Below are 23,788 nucleotides of genomic sequence, written 5' to 3'. Positions count from 1 at the left end.
ATATTTAATAACTGTGAATAAAACATGTGTCAAGAATGTACTATGTGTTCAACATTCTAGGTAAGATTTATGTGAAAGAGACAAAAACACAGTGATATATAAACATAAATAGATATATAAATATCTATATGTTATATCATGTATATTATATATAATATGTATCCATATATGCAATGACCTTTAACTGGTATAACCTACTCCTAAATTTGTTGAACATTTAATGACAGCTTGAGCAAAGACAATATATTTTTATTTGTTTATGAACAAGTTAATAAAATTAAATAGCTGTTTTTCTAAGCTTTTGCATAGTGACGGGGAAAGCTACTGGGGGTGGGGATGGGGAAAGGCAGACTATGGCCACCTAGCCAAATCCTTGCTGCATGTTTTTGTAAATAAAATTTTATTGGAACACAACCACACCCATTCATTTGCATATTGTATGTGGCTACCTATGCTACAATGGCAGGGTTGAGCAGTCCAAAGACCAAGTAATCTGCAAAGCTTAAAATATTTACCATTTGAAAAAAATCCCCACCAAACTCATAGAAAAAGAGATCAGATATGTGGTTGCCAGAGGTGGGGGTGCAGGGAAGGGGAATTAGAGGAAGGTAGTCAAAAGGTACAAACTTCCAGTTGTAAGATAAACAAGTATTAAGGATGTAACATACAACATGAATACTGTGGTTAACATTGCTATTAACTATGTGATATGTAAGAAAGTTGTTAAAAAAGTAGAACCTAAGTGCTCTCATCACAAGGAGAATTTTTTTCTTGTCTTTTTATCCATATAAAATTATGGAAGTTAACTAAACCTGTTGTGGTCATCATTTCATAATATATGGAAATCAAACCATCATGCTTGATGACATAAACTTATACAGTGATGTGAGTCAATTATTTCTCAATAAAACTAGAAAAAACTTACTATTTGGCCTTTAATGAAAAATCTTGCCAATCCCTGAGCTATAGGACCTATCTAGTGTTCAGTTAAAACCATTGTAAGAGGGCTTGCTGTGTTTACTTTCCTTATGTCTGGCCAATATATTTCTAGATGCATTATTCTTAAATTTCTAGAATACATATGTAAAGAAATGTTGTCAAAAGTCAAATCCAGATAATGGTGCCTTTCCTAACACAACCCTAGTTGTGTTTTCAAGAAGTATAAAGCTCAGTTCCAGTGATCCGGAAACCAATATCCTGTCAGTTGAAGTAATTAAACTCCTCAGGCCACCACAATTTAAAATTAGTGCTCTGGCTGTCCAAATTGCAACAAATGTTCTATGTGGCTCCATTTTCTGTTGTATTTAATAGTTGGATTAGAGTCTCTCTTTTTTTCTTTTTTTACTAAAGTGGGCAAATTTTTGGAAAAAAATCATTCCATTCTGGAAGCCTCCTGTAAGGCACATGTTCACTTATTGCTTGATGTGAGATGCTCTTATTAATGAACTATCTACATTAGTCCCATATTGGATCATCTAGTCCCGAGGCTTTAGATATCATATAAACTCTATATTCTTGTGGACCTCAACTTACCCATCCCTTCAGCTTCCCTGACATTTCCCTGCATCTTATTTTTGTCCAGAACTACACTCACAATCTCTCCCTCCCATCTGCTTTGCTTCAGTCCCCAGCAAGTTGTGGAGACCCCATCCTTCTAGTGTCTCAGGCTAAACAACTTGGACTCATCCTCAGACTCCTCTGTCTCATATTCTATATCTGACTTTATAGACAATCTTATCAGCTTCAAAATATACTCAGAATCTTGTTCCTTCTCACCATATCCCTGGCCCCATCTCCTTGTCCCCTGATGATTCACAGCCTCCCAGCTGGTCTCCCAACACCACAGCCAGAGTGATCCTGGCAGAGCTTAAGTCTGATCAGGCTCTCCTCTGCTCAAAACCCTCAGATTGTTACGGAGTCCAAGCTTGTACCGCTTGCTGCAGGACAGGACAATAAATTGAGAGACAAGTTGTTGGGGCAAGGAATAGCTACTTTATTTGGAAAGCCAGCAGACTGAGAAGATGGTGGACTAGTGTCCCAAAGAACCATCTTGCCGGAGTTAGAATTCAGGCTTCTTTTATACTAAAAGGGGAGGGAGTAAACTCAAGCATTTCCTGGTTCTGGGAGGGGATGTGTTAATTTCTTGCTTCCTGCAGTCATTCACAGGTGGACCTGTTCAGGATGTTTCCTGTGAGCTAAACAAATGTATTTTAGCTTAATGCTCATTATCTGGGAGGCAGGGTTCCCAGAGATGAGCCATTATATATAATTTAAGCTTATAGGCAACATCCCTTTAGTGATTAACTTATAATAAAATGCAAAATGTTCTTCCCTATTACACGATGAGAGTCAGACTGGAAGTCCTTGAAGCGGCCTGTGTGGTCCAGGCCCCCATGGCCTCTCTGGCCCCATCTCTTTACTCCCCTCCTTTCATTCTGCTGTGGATGCACAGGCCCCTTCATACTCCTGGGACATAGTGAGCACGTCCCTCTCTGCGTTTGCTCTTCTCTGTGCCTGGATAATCCTTGTATGTCACTTACTCACTTACTTCATGTCTCTGCTCCAATATCACTTTTTCAAAAAGGCTGTACTGACTACTCTCTGCCTCACCATCACTCTCTTTCTAGAACATCTGTGTCCTTTATTCTATCACCTACCACCACCTCGTATGTGCTTTTTCAATTTTAGGATCTCAGAATAGGGACTTTCTTCACTACTGTGAACCCAGTACCTAGTGGAATGCCTGATACATGGAATATTTTTAATACATATTTTTGAATGAATGAATAGGCACTTAACTGTATTCCAGTTTCTCTGTTAAATCCTTTATGTACATTATCTTACTGAATTCTCACGGCAGAAAATGAGTCCGTGTTGTTACAGCCTTTTAATGCTGGTGAGTGATTTTCCCAAAGTCCCACAGACAGTAAGTACACCAAGATGTGCTGGCTTCAAATCACTAAGCTTTGTCACCTCTTCTACTGCTTCTTATGAGAAGCTTACGAGAAACTTACAAAAAGATCACTAACATTTTTAGATGTTAAAATTGAACCACAGGTATTTCTCAGACTCAGAACAGATTTGTGTTAGCAACGAGAAGAGTAATATTTCCTCCTCTGTTGTGCCTGAGGACCTAAGGCAATAGATACAAACTACATCCACATTCCAAACCCTGCGACACCTGCAAATTTGATGTACAAAAACTAGTTTCCTGACTGTTAGCCATTCTTTCACAGTGAGGGAGTAAAAGAGTTGAGGTACAATTGGCCAAGGAATTGGAGATAAAGGAGGGTTTTCTTTAGACTTAGTACCTGCCATAGTAGAGGTGGAGAGATTTTCCCACTACTGTGAAGGTTTAATAAAGGACTGTTAACCAAGGTGTGGGAAGGATGTACAGAAACCACCAGGCGTACTGCAGTATCATGGAGCTAGAATCAGGTGGGCGCTGGAGCCCCTTCCAAGGACCAGAAGGGCAGGGGTGGAGGATGGAACTGGGAGGTGAATGGGAGAATCCAGCCCAGCAGAGAAGGACAAACCTTGGGTTTTCCAAACATTCAGAAAGATTCAAATTGCAATGGTATTTAAGACTTAGTGGCAGACACTCTGGACTCTCTCTGGCCTCAGGAAGAAGCTTGGGCACTTACAGAACAGGCTGAAAGTGCCAGCAGAACTAACCCCACCCCCACTCCCCCCACAAGCTGCCCTGAACAAGGGCAACAGTGAGCTAGTGGAGCCATCCCAGCCCCCTTCATTCTGGTAGGATGGCCCTCCCCATCCCCAGCAGATGGAGCCTGGTGGCCTCCAGCAGTGACTTGCTCATCACTTCATCCTCTAGTGGCATCTCTCCCTCTCCTGTCCCCCCTCCCTCACTCTCCCAATGTGTTTCTTAGGATCATCTCCAAATAAACCCCCAGCCCTCAAATCCTAGTCTCAAGATCTACTTCTGGGAACCTAACCTAAAGGAGACCCTGACAAACATCTATAATCTGAGAGGCTGTAGTTCAGGAATAGTTGACATTTGTGTCCAAACAGAATCACACAACTAGGGCACCGGCATCATTCTGAGTGAGACCTATGAAGAAAGGGTACAGTTTCCTGCTGACCGGCTCTCCCCTCTCTGCACTGTGACAAAGAATGGGCAGGGGCACAGTGGAGGAGAGCCTTGCAAGGATGCAGGCTCCGTGTCCCTGGAGCCTTGGAGTGGCTCGGGGGGTGGACGTATGGGGAAGGGGCAATTCCTAACCCTGGGTTCACCAGGTGTCACGGCATGTGGACAGCTTGCTCGCAGATGGTCCTGCCCCACTGCTGTCTGTGGGGTGACAGGACAGCCTTCCCAGCTCTCTGTGCTCTCACTCAGGGGACGGAGGGCAGGATGTGAGGAGGGAGGAGCTCCCCCTGTGTCAGGGCAGAGTTCCTCCTCTCCTTTAGGGAATGCTGACTGGTCACGTGGAGATGCCAGGTAGATGCTGATGCTGATGTGAGCTGCACTCACCAACACACTTCAGACACAAACTCAGGAGAAGAACTAATTTCAAATATGACAAGACTAGAAAATGAACCTAACTAAACCACTGATTTTCTAGGACCCTTCTGCAGGACACAATTCAGAAGAACTTTAGACTCTAAGGCCATTCTGCACATTGTAGATGGAAATAACTTTTTATTACTTAGAAATGGTATAAATGTATACTATATTTAAGAAGTTAAATTTTTATTTAATTCATATTGTATCAGTCTGTTAAACTATTTTGTAAAGACCAGAAAGAAATATATATCTACACATGACACTTTTACTTAGACTTTATTTGTCAGATGCCTGTTGCTCTCTGTTAGTCATGTGTTCCTCTTCCTACTTTAGCTTGTGGTTAAAACCAAACAACAACAAAAAAACACTTCAGCTCGGTTCTTAAAATTCCAAACCATCTTTCTTTTCCAGCCATAGCATATAGGTTTCAATAATATCATATTGTACCTACCTTAGTACATAAATTTTATGTACTGGCTATTTCTTCCTAAACATGTTACCAGGTCTTCTTAGATTTTCACTTGTAAGGAAATGTTTGTCTCATTTGAAGAAATTAGTTTTCTTCTCCAAAATGCATTTCTCTATTACCAGAACAACTGAACTACCATTTTTCAACATGACAGTCCTTTTATTTTAGAAATATTTAAAGTACGGATTTCATAATTATAGAATTAAAATAATCTTTAAAAAATATTCACATACTTCTTTCCTCATAGAAAGTCAGTCCACTACTGTGGCATTAAATCTTTTGTATATTAAATATTGTGAGGTACATTATTGAATTTCACGCGAGATTTTCAATGGACTTACTGATAAATAGCCATCCTATTTTGTATCTTAAATTTCATTGTTTTATATGTAAATAAAACACATATAATATATACTGATTTAAACATATAGTATATTTATATAAATATATATAACACTCATGTTATATATTTATGTGTAAGTATATAATACATAAAATATGTAAATGTATGACGTATGCTATTTATAAACATGAATATGCTAGATAAAATGTATATAATATTTATATTTTATAAACACATATTTGTTTCACACAACATATATCAGATATACTTATGTCATATATATCACACATATATTTTATACACACATATTTATTACCCATAACATATATCATACATATTTATGTCTTGTATACCATATACATGTTTTATACACACACACATCTATGACTTCATTTTCAGCTGTTTTATTTTCTCTTTCATGTTCACTCTTTAAAAGTCCTCTCCGTCCTCACCTCACCTCTGTGTCAGGGGCAGGTACGCTTTAGTTATGGGTTGGACTCTTTCAGTAACATTTGCATGGTTGATGTGGTCTGGAATGTGTTATATTAGTCTGTTTAGATAGTAATCAGATTGCATATTCCGGGAAGTTTTATTGGTGCTTGATGGGGAAGACACAGGTTACCTGTGAGAAGCAGCAGCCCACATTCTCATTTTCATTCTGAAATGCAAGTTACTCTGGTTTTAGGTAAGTTACTTCAGCTTTGCTTGAAAGTACAAAGCTGTTTGATAATAGTTGAGGGCACATCTCTGAGCTGTGTTTCTAGTTTTGCCACTAGAATTGATCTTGGACAAGCTACTGCAGACATCTCTCTACTTTGCTTTGTCGATGTGAGAAATGAGAATAATAATGCTGCTCACTGTACAAGGGGAGCCTTAATGAGCTTTGCTTTCATAGAGCATTATGAGATCCCGAGGCAAGGGGTGCGGGAGGGACTGGCTTCCTGTAGAAATCTGAAAGGGCCATTTCATTTGGTATTTCACAGATATCTCCCAGGGTTACAGCAGTCTCACACCATCAGGTTTTTGAGTGATTGTTAAGAATAAGAAGTGGAAGCTAGTAGGAAGAAATGGGAATCTTGAGTTAAATTTTCCTATTTGCTCCAGACCTGAGTTTTCTGTATACTTATGTGATTCTATGAAATTAATTAGCTTGGATGGTCCCTGTAAAAACAAAAACAAGAACAAAAACGAAGCCTGGAAATGATATCTATCAACTTTCTACCAAAATATACCCCAGCGCCCAGATGTCCAGTGTTCAGGCAAGGTCAGCAGTAGAGGGAAGAGGACCATGATGGCGAAATGAACATCCATTTTGGGAGTCTTCTCTGTGGATGTGCGTTACAACAGGCACAGTAGCATACTATGAATTTCTGCAATAAATTGTACAATAAGAATTATGATGGTCTTATTTCTGTAACAAGACTGTCACTGTTGGTCTAGAGATTTGGCTGATTCTCATGATGGCTTCTGGAAAGTCTCTCTGCACCTCTGTATGTATCTACCACTGACCAAACCAGATGGCTGTGTGAATATAATTCAGATACCGTCCTGCAAATGGCAAGTGGTGTGAGCCAGGATGAGCTGGTTTTCTGCTTGCTGGAGCCCCTTGTCTGGTCTCCTTCCTCCAGCCTTTCACCAGCCCCTTCCATCCTCCGAGCTGCTGTCATTTCCCTCCTAGAAACAAATCCATGTCTCTCCACCTCCTGCTTGAAAACCTCTCCATCGCGGCTGTTGCCTACAGCTGTAATCCGACACCCTACATTCTAGCTTTAGTACATTTTCCAGCATTTCTTTAAACAGCAATGCCCTTCACTCTCCCTTTATCGAAACAGTTCCTTTTGCCTGCAAACGCTCTTTGCCCGTTACCATCTTACAAATGCTCATGCTCCTGCGCCTGCTCCATGGCTGTGCAGGCTTCTTGGGAAACCCCCACTCCTTGCAGGGAGTTCCCCAATCTGTCCGCCTCCCCAGATCTCCCTCACATCTCCTCTCTGCCACGCACACAGCACAAGTTGTCTCTGCCCTCCTACCTTTCATCTTCTTACCCCCAGCTCCCACCCAAGCCTGGCATTTGTACGAGCCTGGCATTTGTATTTACAGAGTGAATGAGTTGTATTTCAGATTTGCAATATTCAGTCAAGCTCTTCAGCCTTGTGGGAGATGCAGCTTCTAAAACTGAGCTGGGGTGGACCTCGTTTTAGGCAAAAGCTTTAGGGGAGACACCGGGCTCCCCTGAGGTCCTTCTGCTACACTCAGGCAGGAGCCCACTGGACTCATGTTTCACTGATTCCATTTTGGCAGCCTATGTTAAGGCAAGGCTCTGGTCAGGAGATACTCACATGTGTAATCACAGGGTATTTGAGCTGGAAGGGATCTTATTGCAGTCACTAGTCTAACCTCAGGTAACCAAGTGAGGAAACTGAGGCCAGGAAGGTTAGGCTGTTTCCAAGTAACACAACAAGCTTGAATCAGAACTGAAACTGGAACCTGAAATTCCCCCCATCCCTGCCCCAAACCCAGCTTTTTCTCTGCTGCTCAGCAAGGACAGTGGTGGCAGGCAAAGGGGATGATATTCAAATTCTCTTACTTCAAATGACAGCAATTGGACCTGGAAAGAATGTTGACCATGATATTTTTTTAAAACCGAGGTTCTGTCATAGCAGCCCAATTCCTTTCCCACTTCTCCACGTGGCGAGCCCTCTGCTCATCTTCTTAGATGCACTGAGGGCCTGGGAGGTCCTTCTGCACCTCCTTCAACCCTCAGATTCTCACACGTGCCTGCTACGGTTTTGCCTCTTCTCTGTCCCACAGCTCCGTGCTCCCTTAGTATTTAGGTTTCTCAGAATCAAATATTGTCCTTTTTCTAATGTTAACTCAAGAAAGGTCATTGCCTTAGAACTTTAAGGAGGAAAGATGCAAAGGAAGTCACATAATCTCTAATGAGCACATCCTGTGTAACTTTCAAATTGAATATTCATGCACAAATGTTTATGTGTATAGAAATTTAGAGGCATCTGTCTGTGCCAGTAAATGGGTAAATGAAGTATGAAATAAAACTAGGAAGGGGGCGATGTTGAGCTAGATGATCTCTAAAGATATTTCCAGGGAAAAATTCTGTGATTTTTTTCAAGTGATGGAATCCAGTGAGAAAAAGCTTAAAATTTTCCACTAGAGCTGTTTGTTTCTCATGAGTAAATAGGAAATAGCCCACTTACCTTGTCTTTGATGTTCATCAGTTTGTGCCTGTCAGGCTGTCTCACATATCTTGTAAATACACCCTATGGTTATTTGTTAGCATGTTATAAATGCCTTTAGTAGGAAGCTTGCCCTTTGGTCTCTGCCAAAGAGAAATCCCTATAGCATTCCTCACATGGGGGACCATGCATAATACCCTCTGTGATCCTAGTTTCTCGGCCTTGGGTCTTCAGGACCCACATTATGGGCTACTGAACACATTTCCAGAGTGTAGATTCCAGTGTTCAAAAGCAACATCATACTGAAATTACTTTAATGGTAAGATCAAATGGTACAATATATGTAAAAACTGTTTATAATTAAATATAGCTAATATGTCCAAACAAATTGGTTACTGTTTAAAGGGTTCAAAAGGAAAATAGAAAAAAGTCAATTATAAGGATATAAAAGTCTTATAATTTACATAAGATTACAAATCTGATAAACACTTAAAGAAATTGGAAATGTCCTTTGAATGTTGAAATGTTCTCTAAAGGTTTAATATTAGCTCTAGAATAGAACTTACATGGGAATGGTTAAAAATTTTCTTATAATTCCAGAGATTGGGAGAGTTCAGTTCAAGAAGGTGACACAGGAGGCTCCTGAACTCAGTCTTCCCAGAGACACACTGAATCTACAACAACATATGGGATAATTCCCTCCGAGAGAAACAAGCTGAGTGACTTCTACACAGCAGGAAAATGAGAAAAACCCACTTTGAAATGGTAGGAGAGGCTGAGACACAATGTCACCAAAAATCCATCTCCGCTATGGCAGCATACAACTGGGAGGGAACTCACACTCTCTGTTCTCTCTGAGAAGTGAAGGGTTTGGATCCCATATCTGATGCCCCAACTTTTAAGACTTTCACCTGAGACATGGTCTTCCAAAACATCCAGCTCTGAAAGCTTATGGGGTTTATGTCCCAAGACCCACAAGGCTGTTGTGAACTAAGACAGTTCTTAACAGCTTCATGAGGACTCAGCAAAGAGGCTGCAGACTGAAACATCCAGTCTTTTCATGAAAGAGGCCCATTTGCAGATCTTAAAACTTGTGGCCCAAGGGACAGGCTTCTGATTTAACACACATCTAGGGCATGACTGCAATCTTCCCCAGAGACTGGGATGACTGGTGGGCACCACCTTTGTGCTTTCCCTCTGCTTCACTCCAGGTCACTGGTATCACTTGTAAAGGGGCTTGTACACATGTCTGGCACCCTGGCTATTGTGGCTGCCAACCAGGGGATGCACCCCTTGGTTGCCTGGCTCTGGTAGCCAGAGGGCTTACCCATAGGGCTGCTTAAGAACTGTAAGATACAGTTCTTAAACAGCTATGCCACCAGGGCATAGCACAGAGGCCGCAGGCTGAAATGCCAAGTCTTTCCATGAAAGAGGTCTATTTGCAGATCTTAAAACCTGTGGCCTGAGGGGCAGGCTTCTAATTTAACACACATCTAGGGCATGACTGCTATCTTCCCCAGAGAATGGGGAGGCCAGAAGGCACATTCTTCATGCTCTCCCTCTGCCCCACCCCAGGTCCCTGGTGTCTCTGTGAAAGGAGCTTTTGCACATACCTGGTGCCCCCACATTTATGGCTGCTGCAAAGAGGACACATCTCTTGATAACCTGGCTCTGGTGGCCAGTGGGTCTGGTGTCCATGGGTTCAATGGGATGGAAGCAAACAAAGAAACAGTTCTTAACTTGCTATAATCCCAGAGCTAAATGCAGAGGGAACAGACAAAAACAGCCATCTCTCAGTCACCTTCTGAAAGAGGCATATTGTATATGTTAAAAGTTGCTGTCTGAGGAGACTGTCTGGGTTCCAATTAGCCTGAATCTAGGTACTGAATAAGAATCTCCCCCTTTGAGACACTGAAAGACCTTTGCACACCCTCAACTACTGGGAACCACTAAGAACAAAGAAGGCAGCTTGGACAGTCACAAAGGTTTCAGAGACAACCAGGAGCTAGGGCATGGTTGAACAATAAGTTTCATCTCCTACGCAAGGTCCCCCTGTCAAGATTGGGAGAGGTGACTGATTTATCTAATGCACAGAAACCACCACAGAGAGTCAAGAAAATGAAGAGAGAAATGTATTTCAAATGAAAGAACAAGATAAAACCTCAGAAAAAGACCTTAAAGAAATGGAGATAACTGATTTATCCAATAAAGAGTTCAAAATAATGATCATAAAGATGCCCACTGAGATCTGAAAAACAATGCATGAACAAAGTGAGAATTTTAACAAAGAGATAGAAAATACAAGAAAGTACCAAACAGAAATGATAGAACTGAAGGATACAATAACTGAACTGAAAAATTCAATAGAAGGTTTCAACAGTAGACTAGATCAAGCAGAATAAAAGATCAGCCAACATGAAGACAGGGCAGTGGAATTAATTCAGTCAGAGGAGAAAAAGAAAAAAGAATGAAAAGAGTGAAGACAAGTTTAGGGTCTTATGGGGAAAAAATCAAATGGACCAATATTCACATTATGGAGGTCCCAGAAGAAGAGAGAGAGAAAGGGGGAGAAAACTTGAAGAAATAATGGCTGAAAACTTCCTTAACTTGGGGAAAAAACACACATCCAGATCCAGGAAGCCCAGAGAGGGTTCCAAAGAAGATGAATCCAAAGAGATCCACACTGAGACACATTATAATTGTCAAAAGTTAAAGACAAGGAGAGAATCTTAAAAGCAACAAGAGAAACAACTTGTTATGTACAAGGGAATCCTCATAAGACTATCAAATTTTTAGCAGATTTTTTGCGGGCCAGAAGGGAGTGGCACAGTACATTCAAAGTGGTAAAAGACAAAAACTGCCAACCACAAAATTCTACCCAGCAAAGATATTCTTCAGAATAAGGATATACAGAGAATTTTCCAGACAAGTGAAAAATGAAGAAGTTCATTACCATTAACCAGCCTTATAAGTAATGTTAAAGGAATTTCTTTAAGTTGACACAAGAGGGTACTAATTAGTAACAGAAAAGCATATGAAAGTATAAATTTTGCTGCTAAAGGTAAATATATAGTTAATTTCAGAATAATTTAATATAGTAATGGTGCTGTGTTAATCATTTATAAATCTAGTATGAATGTCAGAAGACAAAAGTAGCAATAATAACTATAACTACAAAAATTTATTAGGGTATACACTGGATAAAAAGATATAAATTGTGACATCAAACACATAAAACTCGAGAGGGGGGCTAGAGCTTTAGAATATGTTCAGATGTAAGTTATCATCAGCTAAAAATAGGGTGTTATAACTCTAAGGTGTTTTATTATGGAAGCTTCATGGTAACCACAAAGCAAAAACCTATAGTAGATATACAAAAGACAAAGAGAAAGGAATCTAAGCATATCCCTACAGTAAATCATCAAATCACAAAGAAAGAGAGCAAGAGAAGAAGGGAAAAAACCAATTATAAAACAGCCAGAACACAGTAACAAAATGCAATATTAAATCCATGCTTACCAATAATTACTTTTATTTTTTGAACATTTGTGGTATTTCTGCAGTTGTGGTATTTGTATTACAAATAATGCATCAATAAATATCCTTATGTAGACTTCTTTTGAGTAAGTATGTAGATATATTGGAATTATGCTAATGATTTATATTTATTTTTTAAAAAGTCAGTGTTCATAAAGGTATAAATCCAAAGAATTTTGACCCTGAAATATATCCTTTATTTATTGAGACTTCTTGAAATTCATAGGAAATATAGTATAAAAGGAAAAGAAGTCAAATTTAGAGAAACAGAGCAGAATGGTGGTTGTAGGGCTGGAGGCATGGACGAAATGGGGAGATAGTGGTCAAAGGGTACAAGTTTTAAGTTATAAGATGAAACATTTCTGGAGATCTAATGTACAGCATAGTGACTATAGTTAGCAATACTGTAATGTATGCTTGAAATTTGCTAAGAGAGTAGATCTTAAGTGTTCTCACCACACACACCCAAAAAAAATGGTAACCATGTGACATGTTGGATGAGTTAATTAACTTGAGAATGGTAATCATTTCACAAAGTATATGTATGTCAGATCATCACACTGTACACGTTTTGTTGTTGTTGTTTGAGCTTGTATTTATTTATTTATGTATTTATTTAATTGAAGTATAGTTGATTTACAATATTTTATTAGTTTCAGGTGTACAACATAGAGATTCAATATTTTTATAGATTATACTCCATTTAAAGTTATTACAAAACAATGGCTATATTTCCCTGTACTGTACAATACATTCTTGTTGCTTATCTATTTTATACATAGTAGCTTGTATCTCTTAATCCCAAATCTCTGTTGCAGCTCCCCCTTCCTTCTCCCCACTGGTAACCACTAGTTTGTTTTCTATATCTGTGAGTCTGTTTCTATTTTGTTACATACATTTGTTTGTTTTATTTTTTAGATTCCACATATCAGTGGTAACACAGAGTATTTGTCTTTCTCTGTCTGACTTATTTCATTAAACATTATACTCTCTAGGTCCATCCACATTGTTGCAAATGGCACAATTTCATTCTTTTTTATGGCTGAGTAATATTCTCTCTCTCTCTCTCTCTCTATATATATATATATATTCACCACATATTCTTTATCCATTCATCTTTTGATGGACACTTAGGTTGCTTCCATATCTTGATGATTGTAAATAACACTTCTGTAGACATTGGGGTTCATGTATCTTTTTGAATTAGTGTTTTCATTTTCTTTAGGTATATACTCAGGATATATCCCATATGCTGGATCATATGGTAGTTCTATTTTCAGTTTTTTGAGGAAACCCCATACTGTTTTCCTTAGTGGCTGCACCAAATTACATTCCCACAAACAATGTACAATGGTTCCCTTTTCTCTGCATCCTTGCCAAAATTTGTTATTTGTGGTCTTTTTGATAATAGCCATCTTAACATGTGTGAGGTGATATCTCATTGTGATTTTAATTTGCATTTCCCTGATGATTAGTGATGTTGAGAATCATTCCATATGCCTGGGTAGGGATATAGACAGATTGAAAGTGAAGAGATGGAAAAAGATATTCCATGCGTATAGAAACTAAATGAAAGCTGGAGTAACTATACTTGTATCAGACAAATTAGATTTTAAGTCAATGACTGTAATAAGAAACAAAGAAGGGCATTATATAATGATAAAGCAGTCAATCCAACAAGATGATACAACATTTGTAAATATTTATGCACCCAACATAGAAGCACCTAAGTATAGAAAGCAGATATTAATAGACCTGAAGGGAGAAATAGATTGCATACAATAATGGTAGGGGACTTCAATATCCCACTGTCAAAAATGAGTAGATATTCCATATAGAAAATCAATAAAGAATCATTGGCCTTAAATGACAAAATGACACATTAGACAAGATGGACTTAACAGTCATCTACAGAGCATTTCATCCAACAGCAGCAGAATACACATTCTTCTCAAGGGCACATGGAATATTCTTCAGAATAAGTCATATGTTAGGTTACACAATGTCTTAATAAATTTAAGAAAATGAACTTGATCTTATCAAGCACCTTTTCTGACCACAGTGAAATAAAACTAGAAATTAATTACAAGAAGAAAGCTAGAAAATTCACAAATAAGTGGAGATTAAAAAACATGCTACTATACAATCAGTGGGTAAAAGAAGAACTCAAAAGAGAAATCAAAAAATACCTTAAGACAAACGAAAATGGAAATATATAATACCAAAAGTTACATGATGCAATGAAAGCAGTTCTCAGAGGGAAGTTTATAGCAATAAATGCCTACATCAAAAAACAGGACAAATCTCAAATAAAAAACTTTATATCTCAAGCCATTAGAAAAGGAACAAACAAACCACAAAGTTAGTAGAAGGAAGAAAATAACAAAGATCAGAATGGAAATGAATGAAATAGAGAATAAAAAGACAGTAGAAAAGACCAAATGATTTTAAAAGCTGGTTCTTTGAAAAGATAAACAAAATTGACAAACACTTAGCTAGATTCTCCTGAAGAAAAGGAGACAGGACTCAAAATCAGAAATGAAAGAGATGTTTTGATAACTATAGAAATACAAAGGACCAAAAAAACCTATTACAAATAATTATATTCCAGAAAAGTGGACAATCTAGAAGAAATGGGTGGATTTCTAGAAACATACAACCTACCAAGACTTAATCATGAAGAAATAGAAAATCTGAACAGACCAGTCACCAGTAAGGAGATTGAAACAGTAATGAAAAACATTCCAACAAACAAAAGTCCAGGACCAGATGGCTTCACTGATGAATTCTACAAAACACCCAAAGAAGAATTAACACCAATCCTTCTCAAACTCTTCCAAAAATTAGAAGAGGAAGGAACATTTACAAACTCATTTTATGAGGCCAACATTACCCTGATACCAAAACCAAAGATGCCACAAGAGAAGAAAATTATAGGCCAATATCCCTGATGAACCCATATGCAAAAATCCTCAACAAAATATTAGCAAACCAAATTCAACAACACATTAAAAGGATCATATGCCATAATCATGGGATTTATTCCAGTGATGCAAGGATGATTCAATATCCACAAATCAATCAATGTGATATACCACATGAACAAAATTAAGGGGAGAAATCATATGATCATCTCCATAGATGCAGAAAAAGAATTTGACAGAATTCAACATCCATTTATGGCTGTGAAGGGGTAGAGAGAGGTAGGGCATTATCTGGGGAGTTCAAACTGGACAGAAGGCTTTGTTTAAATGATTTTTGTTATCTATTCATTTATGCATGACAAATAGGCCACATGGTGAATAAGATAGATGTATTCTCTACTCCTGAGGAAGAAACAAGTAGAAAGGAGTTGGTAATATAAAGAAAGAGAATAATTGACAGTGTGTTGTAGCAGAAAATGAAGAAATGGGTGGGAATGAGAGAGCAGTGGCTGTGGCAGGCAGAATAATGCCCCAAAAGATGTCCATGTCCTGATCCCTGCATGTTAGGTCAGGTTGTGGCAGAAAGGGATTAAGCTGAAGATGGAATTACAATTGATGATCAGTGGATTTAACATAGGTGATTATCCTGGATTATCTGGGTGGGTCCACTGTGATCACAAAGGGAGACAGGAGAGAGACAGGGAGACAGCAGTGTGAGAAGGACCTGGGCCCACATTGCTGGCTCTGCAGATGGAGGAATGGGTTCTCAAGTCAGGGAACATGGGTGGCTTTAGAAGCCAGAAAAGGCAAGGAAATGAACTTGCTCCTAGATCCCCATGAAGGAATAAAACCCTGCTAACACTTTGCTTTTTTTGTTGTTGTTGTTGTTAGTTTCTGCTGTATAGCAAAGTGAATCAGCTATACATATACATATATCCCCATATCCCTTCCCTCTTGCACCTCCCTCCCACCCTCCCTATCCCACCCCTCTAGGTGGTCACAAAGCACAGAGCTGATCTCCCTGTGCTATGTGGCTTCTTCCCACTAGCTATCTATTTTACATTTGATAGTGTATATATGTGCATGCCGCTCTCTCACTTCATCCCAGCTTACCCTTCCCCTGCCCCCATGTCCTCAAGTCCATTGTCTACGTCTGCGTCTTTATTCCTGTCCTGCTCCTAGGTTCTTCAGAACCTTTTTTTCCTTTTTTTAAAATTTTAGATTCCATATGTATGTGTTAGCATACGGTATTTGCTTTTCTCTTTCTTACTTACTTCACTCTGTATGACAGACTCTAACTCCATCCACCTCACTACAAATAGCTCAACTTCATTTCATTTTATGGCTGAGTAACATTCCATTGTATATATATACCACATCTTCTTTATGCATTCATCTCTCAATGAACACTTAGGTTGCTTCCATGTCCTGGCTATTGTAAATAGACCTGCAAAGAATATTGTGGTACATGACTCTTTTTGAATTATGGTTTTCTCAGTGTATATGCCCAGTTGTGGGATTGCTGGGTCGTATGGTAGTCCTATTTTTAGTTTTTTAAGGAACCTCCATACTGTTCTCCATAGTGGCTGCATCAATTTACATTCCCACCAACAGTGCAAGAGTGTTCCCTTTTCTCCACACCCTCTCCAGCATTTATTGTATGTAGATTTTTTGATTATGGCCATTCTGACTGGTGTGAGGTGATACCTCATTATAGTTTTGATTTGCATTTCTCTAATGATTAGTGATGTTGAGCATCCTTTCATGTGTTTTCTGGCAATCTGTATATCTTCTTTGGAAAAATGTCTGTTTATGTCTTCTGCCCATTTTTGGATTGGGCTGTTTGTTTTTTTGTTATTGAGCTGCATGAGCTGCTTGTAAATTTTGGAGATTAATCCTTTGTCAGTTGTTTCATTTGTAAATATTTTTTCTCATTCTGAGTGCTGCCTTTCCATCTTGTTTATGGTTTCCTTTGCTGTGCAAAAGCTTTTAAGTTTCATTAGGTCCCATTTGTTTATTTGTGTTTTTACTTCCATTTCTCTAGGAGGTGAGTCAAAAAGGATCTTGCTGTGATTTATGTCATAGAGTGTTCCGCCTATTTTTCCTCTAAGAGCTTTATAGTCTCTGGCCTTACATTTAGGTCTTTAATCCATTTTGAGTTTATTTTTGTGTATGGTGTTAGGAAATGTTCTAATTTCATTCTTCTACATGTAGCTGTCCAGTTTTCCCAGCACCACTTATTGAAGAGGCTCTCTTTTCTCCATTATATATTCTTGCCTCCTTTAGAAAAGATAAGGTGACCATATGTTCGTGGGTTTATCTCTGGGCTTTCTATCCTGTTCCATTGATCTATATTTCTGTTTTTGTGCCAGTACCATACTCTCTTGATTACTGTAGCTTTGTAGTATAATCTGAAGTCAGGGAGCATGATTCCTCCAACTCTGTTTTTCTTTCTCAAGATTGCTTTGGCTATTCGGGGTCTTTTGTGTTTCCATACAAATTGTGAAAAATTTTTTTCTAGTTCTGTGAAAAATGCCATTGGTAGTTTGATAAGGATTGCATTGAATCTGTAGATTGCTTTGGGTAGTATAGTCATTTTCACAATGTTGGTTCTTCCAATCCAAGAACATGGTATATCTCTCCATCTGTTTGCATCATCTTTAAATTCTTTCATCAGTGTCTTATAGTTTTCTGTATACAGGTCTTTTGTTTCCTTAGGTAGGTTTATTCCTAGGTATTTTATTCTTTTTGTTGCAATGGTAAATGGGAGTGTTTTCTTCATTTCACTTTCAGATTTTTCATCATTAGTGTATAGGAATGCAAGAGATTTCTGCGCATTAATTTTGTATCCTGCTACTTTACCAAATTCATTAATTAGCTCTAGTAGTTTTCTCACAGCATCTTTAGGATTCTCTATGTATAATATCATGTAGTCTGCAAACAGTGATAGCTTTACTTCTTCTTTTCCGATTTGGATTCCTTTTATTTCTTTTTCTTCTCTGATTGCTGTGGCTAAAACTTCCAAGACTAATTTGAATAATAGTGGTGAGAGTGAGCAACCTTGTCTTGTTCCTGACAAGTGGAAATGATTTCAGTTTTTCACCATTGAGGATGATGTCGGCTGTGGGTTTGTCATATATGGCCTTTATTGTGTTGAGGTAAGTTCCCTCCATGCCTACTTTCTGGAAGGGTTTTTATCATAAATGGGAGTCGAATTTTGTCAAAAGCTTTCTCTGCATCTATTGAGACGATCATATGGTTTTTCTCCTTCAATGTTCTAATATGGTGTATCACATTGATTGATTTGCATTTACTGAAGAATCCTTGCATTCCTGGGATAAACCCCACTTGATCATGGTGTATGATCCTTTTAATGTGCTGTTGGATTCTGTTTGCTAGTATTTTGTTGAGGATTTTTGCATCTATGTTCATCAGTGATATTGGCCTGTAGTTTTCTTTCTTTGTGACTTCTTTGTCTGGTTTTGCTATCAGGGTGATGGTGACCTCATAGAATGAGTTTGGGAGTGTTCCTCCCTCTGCTATATTTTGGAAGAGTTTGAGAAGGATAGGTGTTAGCTCTTCTCTAAATGTTTGATAGAATTCACCTGTGAAGCCATCTGGTCCTGGGCTTTTGTTTGTTGGAAGATTTTTAATCACAGTTTCAATTTCAGTGCTTGTGATTGGTCTGTTCATATTTTCTATTTCTTCCTGGTTCAGTCGCGGAATCTTGTGCATTTCTAAGAATCTGTCCATTTCTTCCAGGTTGTCCATGTTATTGGTGTATAGTTGCTTTTAGTAATCTCTAATGATCCTTTGTATTTCTGCAGTGTCTGTTGTTACTTCTCCTTTTTCATTTCTAATACTATTGATTTGAGTCTTCTCCCTTTTTTTCTTGATGAGTCTGGCTAATGGTTTATCAATTTTGCTAATCTTCTTGAAGAGCCAGCTTTTAGTTTTATTGATCTTTGCTATCATTTCCTTCATTTCTTTTTCATTTATTTCTGATCTGATCTTTATGATTTCTATCCTTTGGCTAAATTTGGGTTTTTTTTGTTTTTCTTTCTCTAATTGCTTTAGGTGTAAGGTTAGGTTGTTTATTTGAGATGTTTCTTGTTTTTAAGGTAGGATTGTATTGCTCTAAACTTCCCTTTTAGAACTGCTTTTGCTGCATACCATAGGTTTTGGGTCATCGTGTTTTCATTGTCTTTCGTTTCTAGGAATTTTTTGATTTCCTCTGATTTCTTCAGCAATTTCTTGGTTATTAAGTAGTGTATTGTTTAGCCTGCATGTTTCTGTATATTTTACAGAGTTTTTCCTGTAATTGATATCTAGTCTCATAGCATTGTGGTGAGAAAAGATACTTGATGCGATATCAATTTTCTTAAATTTATCAAGGCTTGATCTGTGACCCAAGATATGATCTATCCTGGAGAATGTTCTATGAGCACTTGAGAAGAATGTGTATTCTGTTGTTTTTGGATGGAATGTCCTATAAATATCATTTAAGCCCATCTTGTTTAATGTATCATTTAAAGTTTGTGTTTCTTTATTTATTTTCATTTTGGATTATCTCCATCGGTGAAAGTGGGGTGTTAAAGTCCCCTACTATGATTGTGTTACTGTCGATTTCCTCTTTTCTGGCTGTTAGTATTTGCCTTTTGTATTGAGGTGCTCCTATATAGGGTGCATAAACATTTACAATTGTCATGTCTTCTTCTTGGATTGATCCCTTGATCATTATGTAGTGTTCTTTTTTGTCTCTTGTAATAGTCTTTATTTTAAAGTCTATTTTGTCTGATATGAGAATTGCTACTCCAGCTTTCTTTTGATTTCCATTTGCATGGAATATCTTTTTCTGTCCCCTCACTTTCAGTCTGTACGTGTCTCTAGGGCTGAAGTGCGTCTCTAATAGACAACATATATACGGATCTTGTTTTTGTATCCATTCAACCAGTCTATGTCTTTTGGTTGGAACATTTAATCCATTTACATTTAAAGTAATTATCCATATGTATGTTCCTATTACCATTTTCTTAATTGATTTGGCTTTGTTATTGTAGGTCTTTTCCTTCTCTTGTGTTTCCTGCCTAGAGAAGCTCCTTTAAAGCTGGTTTGGTGGTGCTGAATTCTCTTAGCTTTTGCTTGTCTGTAAAGGTTTTAATTTCTCCATCAAATCTGAATGACATCCTTGCTGGGCAGAGTAATCTTTGTTGTAGTTTTCCCCCTTTCATCAGTTTAAATATGTCCTGCCACTCTCTTCTGGCTTGCAGAGTTTCTGCTGAAAGTTCAGCTGTTAACCTTATGGGGATTCTCTTGTATGTTATTTGTTGTTTTTCCCGTGCTCCTTTTAATATTTTTTCTTTGTATTTGATTTTTGGTAGTTTCATTAATATGTGTCTTGGTGTGTTTCTCCTTGGGTTTATCCTGTATGGGACTCTACTCTCTGCACTTCCTGGACTTGATTAATATTTCCTTTCCCATATTAGGGAACTCTTCAACCATAATCTCTTCAAATATTTTCTCAGTCCCTTTCTTTTTCTCTTCTTCTTCAGGACCCCTATAATTTGAATGTTGGTGCGTTTAATGTTGTCCAAGAAGTCTCTAAGACTGTCCTCAATTCTTTTCATTGTTTTTTCTTTATTATGCTCTGCAGTAGTTATTTCCACTATTTTACCTTCCAGTTCACTTATCCGTTCTTCTGCATCAGTTATTCTGCTATTGATTCCTTCTAGAGAATGTTTAATTTCATTTATTGTGTTGTTCATCATTGTTTGTTTGCTCTTTAGTTCTTCTAGGTCCTTGTTAAAAGTCTTGTATTTTCTCCATTCTATTTCCAAGGTTTTTTATCATCTTTCCTGTCATTACTCTGAATTCTTTTTCAGGTAGACTGCCTGTTTCCTCTTCATTTGTTTGGTCTGTTGTGTTTTTATCTTGCACCTTCATCTGCTGTGTGTTTCTCTGTCTTCTCATTTGCTTAACTTACTGTGTTTGGGGTCTCCTTTTCACAGGCTGCAGGTTCATAGTTCCCATTGTTTTTGGTGTCTGCCCCCAGTAGCTAAGGTTGGTTCGGTGGGTTGTGTAGGATTCCTGGTGGAGGGGACTAGTGCCTGTGTTCTTGTGGATAGGCTGGATCTTGTCTATCTGGTGGGCAGGACCACGTCCAGTGGTGTGTTTTGGGGTGTCTGTGACCTTATTATGATTTTAGGCAGCCTCTCTGCTAATGGGTGGGGTGGTGTTCCTGTCTTGCTAGTTGTTTGGCATATTGTGCCCAGCACTATAGCTTGCTGGTCGTTGAGTAGATCTGGGTCTTAGTGTTGAGATGGAGATCTCTGGGACAGCTTTCGCCATTTGATATTACACGGAGCCAGGAAGTCTCTTGTGGACCAATGTCCTGAACTCGGCTCTACCACCTCAGAGGCAAAGGCCTGACACCCAGCCGGAGTACCAAGATCCTGTCACCACATGACTCAAAAGAAAAGGGGGAAAAAAAGAAAAGAAGAAAGAATAAAACAAAATACAGTTATTAAAATAAAAAATAATTATTAAAAATAAAAAAATTAAAAAGTAATAGGAAAAGATAAAAGAAAAAGAAGAAAGAAGAGAACAACCAAACCAAAAAACAAATCCACCAATGATAACAGCACTAAAAACTATACTAAAAACCAAAAAAACAGAAACAAAAAAACCTAAAACAAACACTGAAACAAAAAAGAGACAGACAGAACCCTAGGACAAATGGTAAAAGCAAAGCTATACAGACAAAATCACACAAAGAAGCATGCACATACACACTCACAGAAAGAGAAAAAGGAAAAAAAAATCTGTATATAAAAAAAATGGAGGAAGGGAGCAACCAAATCAATAAACAAATCTACCAATGATAATAAACTCTAAATACTAAACTATGATAAACATAAAACCAGAAACAAATTAGATGCAGAAAGCAAAGCCCAAGTTTATAGTTGCTCCCAAAGTCCACCACCTCAATTTTGGGAGGATTCGTTGTCTATTCAGATATTCCACAGATGCAGGGTATGTCAGGTTGATTGTGGAGATTTCATCCGCTGCTCCTGAGGCTGTTGGGAGAGATTTCCCTTTCTCTTCTTTGTTCACACAACTCCTGGGGTTCAGCTTTGGACTTGGCCCCACCTCTGCATGTAGGTTGCCTGAGGGCGTCTGTTCCTGCCCAGACAGGACGGGGTTAAAGCAGTGGCTGATTAGGGGGCTCTGGCTCACTCAGGCCAGGGGGGAGGGAGGGGTACAGAATGTGGGGTGACCCTGCAGCAGCAGAGGTCAGAGTGATGTTGCAACAGCCTGAGGTGTGCCGTGCATTCTCCCAGGGAAGTTGTCCCTGCATCACGGGACACTGACAGTGGCGTGCTGCACAGGCTCCTGGGAGGGGAGGTGTGGATAGTGACCTGTACTTGTACACAGGCTTCTTGGTGGCCACAACAGCAGCCTTAGCATCTCATGACCATCTCTGGTGTCTGCGCTTATAGCCGCAGCTCGTGCCTTTCTCTGGAGCTCGTTTAAGTGGTGGTCTGAATTCCCTCTCCTCGCACATCCCGAAACAATGGTCTCTTGCCTCTTAGGCAGGTCCAGACTTTTCCCCGGACTTCCTCCCAACTAGCTGTGGCACACTAGTCCCCTTCAGCCTGTGTTCATGCAGCCAACCCCAGTCCTCTCCCTAGGATCTGACCTCCAAAGCCCCAGCCTCAGCTCCCAGCCCCCATCTGCCTCAGCAGTTGAGCAGAGAAGCCTCTTGGGCTGGTGAGTGCTGGTCTGGACTGATTCTCTGTACGGGAATCTCTCCACTTTGCCCTCTGCACCCCTGTTGCTGCACTCTTCTCCATGGCTCCGAAGCTTCCCCCCCACCACCCCCTGCCTCAGTCAGTGAAGGGGCTTCCTAGTGTGTGGAAACTTTTCCTTCTTTCCAGCTCCCTCCCAGAGGTGCAGGTCCTGTCCCTATTCTTTTGTCTCTGTTTTTTCTTTTTTCTTTTACCCTAACCAGGTACTTGGGGAGTTTCTTGCCTTTTGGGAAGTCTGAGGTGTTCTGCCAGCGTTCAGTAGGTGTTCTGTAGGAGTTGTTCCACATGTAGATGTATTTCTGATGTATTCATGGTGAGGGAGGTGATCTCCACGTCTTACTCCTCTGCCATCTTGAAGGTCTCGCTAACACTGTGCTTTAAACCCGGTGAGACACATGTCAGACTTCCAACCTACAGAAATGTGTGAGAATAAATGTGTGTTAGTCACTGAGTTTGTGGTAACATGTTACAGTAGCAAGTGGAAACTAATATAGTGCTCTTCAAATACTTTTTCCTGCATAACTCCCAAATAAATTTTTAAAAACTATGTACCCCCTTATGTATTTTCATGCAAACATCTAAAATTTTTCATCATAATTTGAAACAGTTGAATAGGATGTAATTTCTGATACAAATAAATATTTCAGTTACAAAACAAAACTGTTACATCACTTTTAATGTAAACAAAGAAATCTAAATTTCATAATGATTTGATATTCATGATTTGATATCATCTACAAAAAAATACATATGTGAGCTCTTTTACAGATGAAAATTTTCCATCATTATCTTTTCTCCTTGAAATATGCAAGTTTCCTCATAGAATTGTATCAAAATATAGTTTCATGCTTAAAAGTCTTATGCATTATTCTATCAAATTTCTCTGCAAAAAAATATGTATGTAAATGGAAATTTTAATATTTTCTCAAAGATAAGGCTGAAGTCTTGGTATAAGTTATAATTATTTTAAATACATGATTATCAAATC

The 23,788-nt window shown here is 38.7% G+C and overlaps 2 long non-coding RNA genes across 2 annotated transcripts in view; both read right to left on the bottom strand.

The window, feature by feature from the left end:
* The window catches only part of LOC309608012, a 336,604-nt gene extending 316,994 nt beyond the window's left edge, over nucleotides 1-19,610 (bottom strand). Inside the window, exon 1 of the long non-coding RNA XR_014232616.1 lies at nucleotides 15,953-19,610. This is a non-coding gene — a long non-coding RNA (uncharacterized lncRNA). The remainder of the gene's footprint in view (nucleotides 1-15,952) is intronic.
* Nucleotides 1-23,788, bottom strand: part of LOC309608005 — a 702,496-nt gene that overhangs the window by 393,538 nt on the left and 285,170 nt on the right. The gene's annotated exons all lie outside the window — the stretch shown is intronic.

This window comes from Balaenoptera borealis, assembly GCF_965194805.1.
Source record: "Balaenoptera borealis genome assembly, chromosome: 12".
Classification (NCBI taxonomy): Eukaryota; Metazoa; Chordata; class Mammalia; order Artiodactyla; family Balaenopteridae; genus Balaenoptera; species Balaenoptera borealis.
The sequence above is the reverse complement of the archived record's forward strand: the minus strand, read 5'-3'. Positions and strand labels throughout refer to the sequence as shown.